This window comes from Gracilinanus agilis, chromosome 2 (genome assembly GCF_016433145.1).
Source record: "Gracilinanus agilis isolate LMUSP501 chromosome 2, AgileGrace, whole genome shotgun sequence".
In the NCBI taxonomy this organism is placed as follows: domain Eukaryota; kingdom Metazoa; phylum Chordata; class Mammalia; order Didelphimorphia; family Didelphidae; genus Gracilinanus; species Gracilinanus agilis.
In genome coordinates this window covers 39,841,471-39,843,917 of record NC_058131.1, presented here as the reverse complement: position 1 = coordinate 39,843,917, position 2,447 = coordinate 39,841,471, and positions in this window count along the sequence as shown.

Sequence of the window (2,447 nt, the reverse complement as noted above, 5' to 3'; positions counted from 1 at the left end):
ATCAAGTGGACAGTGGAGTCAGGAAGCATTTGGAGAAGAAAGAAAACTAGAAGGAGGGAAATTAGGAGACTATTATAAGAGCTTAGGACAGAAGAAATGAAAACCTAAACTAGAAAAAGGAAGGGATGGAGGTATTGTGGAGGAAATGAAGGAGGGCCCTCACCTTACAAAAGAATGGAATGGAGAGAAAAAGGAGACACCCCCCCCCCCCATTCCTAAGGCATCCTGCACACCAATTCCAAATGGCCAGATGCCCTCCTTTGGAAATACCCTCAGAGAAGGCCTTCCCTTGGCCCTCTTCCATTTACACCTTCAATCACCAGGCCGAGAGCTGGCTGCCCAAGGAAAGCACAATACGCTATCCAACTAGGACGCCCCTCCACAGCGCACCCAGGATGGCTGAGCCCCCCAGTCCAGGCACTCGTGTTTGTGTCTACAGGGGCCTCATTCTGAGACGTGCAGCCCCCCAGGGGAGAGGCTGGCCCAGACCTCCTTCACTCAGATCACCCAGGAAGGGCCTCAGCGATCGCCCCCCACCCCAAGGTACCCATTGGGGACCTTGCTAGCCTCCCCGACTTCCTCCAGTAAGGGAATTTAAACAGCTGAGCCGCCGGGAGAGGAGGCTTTGAAGCATTAATTAGCCCCGCCCCTCTCTCCCCAACTGCAGCTTAATCCCGCTAGGATGAAAATGCTGAGGGGCGCGGTGGGGTGGGGGTGGGGGGCTTATCTTGGGGTTCTTTTCAGAGTGCATCGCTCCTCCCTACCCTCCCCCGAGCCCCTCCATTCACGCGGCAGCGGCAGTACCCCGGGTGCCCAGGTTTGCAGGGGGAATGCCCCGGGGGTGCCCCTGGGAAAGGCAGCTGGCCCCGGAAGGATCCCCGGAGCGGCCCCCGGAGTGGGGGGGAAGAGGAAGAAAGCTAAGCCGGAGCTGAGCTGGAGTCGAGAAAGCCCTGAGCGCCCCCCCCCTCCACTTCTCTGCCCTCCTCCCCCCATCCAAGGTGGAGGCACCAGGGCCAGTGACTCACCTGGTCCCCGCCGCCCAGCCCGGGGTCCCTCCAGGGTGGCAACAGCTCCCCTAGATCTGGGGGAGGAGTTACAGGGCGCTGCCTGCGCTGGCATCCCCGAGCCCGGTCGGCCGGCCGCCGGTAAGAAGCAGGAATGTCACCCAGTTGTCTCTGACCTCCCCCCACCCCACCCCACCCCCTTACACGTTCCACAGGAAATGATTAACTCGAACGGCTGCTAGTTCCCATGGCAACCGGCTCTCAACACTTGGAGACGTTCTTCAGGGCCTGAGGCGGGCTGGCAGCCAGCGGCTAGGGAGAAGAGCTGGAGAACGGAGCCGGGGGGCACCCTGAGCCCGTCCCCCCCAGAGGTGCGCAAGTCTGCACACCCCTGCCACACCCGCTAGGCGAGGCGTAGGCTCAGAACGGCCCCTTCTCCCCAGTCCCCCACCCTCCAAAGCAAAGGCGTGCCTAGGCAGGCTGGCAGGTAAGGGAGAAAGACGCAAACTCCTCTGACCTCTGAGGAGGAGAGCAGGGAAATGACGGACCCCCAGCAACTCCTGGATCAGCCCAAGGGACCCCTAGCAGAGCCAGGGAGAGCCACCCCCCCCCCCATCGTGCCCCCAGACTAAATCTGCTTAAGAGGACCTTAAACCCGGGAGACGAGAAGGACAGCTGACCCTTAGGAGCTGCCACTCCGGGAGCCGCGGCTCTTTGTCTCCTAAACAGTGCCCTGTTTGATTCTGGAGACCGCAGCAATATTTCCCCTCTGGGCTGCGGAAGGAGGAGAAAGAACGAGACTTCTCAGGCAGGCAGAATGATGATTCTCCTGAAGACAGCGTGGGGGCGGGGAGGAGCGGGTTCGGCTGCTCCCCTCGGCCTGCCAGGTAAAACAGACGGAAGAAAAGACCTCGAAGATGCCGAAAGAGTTACCCACTTAAAGGCTGGGTTTGGCTGCGGCGGCGGCCGCCCTTGCTCGGTACAAGAGTGAGAATTGTCTGGATTGGGGCCCTGGGCTGAAAGTCAAGAACCTTGATCAAAGCGAAGCCCTGCCTGGACTGCAAATGATTTTGGCCATCGGGGCTTCTGTTTGCTCCAATGGAAAAGAATTTGTTTGTTTAGAAAATGCGATCTATACAAAGCTACTTGGGGAGGAGGCATCAGTCAATACTTATGGAAAATGTCATCAGTAATTTCTTGGCATTTGTAGGTTCATGAGCCTTTGCCTCTCCTGACAGATTGCACCCCCTCTTTGACTTAGTAAGTGATCTTAGAGAGTTCCAAAGACCAGAAAATTCTTTAGCCTGCCTCCAGCCTGGTGCAGGGTTCTCCAAATTTAACTAGGTTGCTCCTCAGAGACAAGGCAAACAGTCTCCGAATTTTAAAAGGATTCTTTCCTTTCTCTTTCTTTCTTCCTTTCTTTCTTTCTTTCTTTCTTTCTTT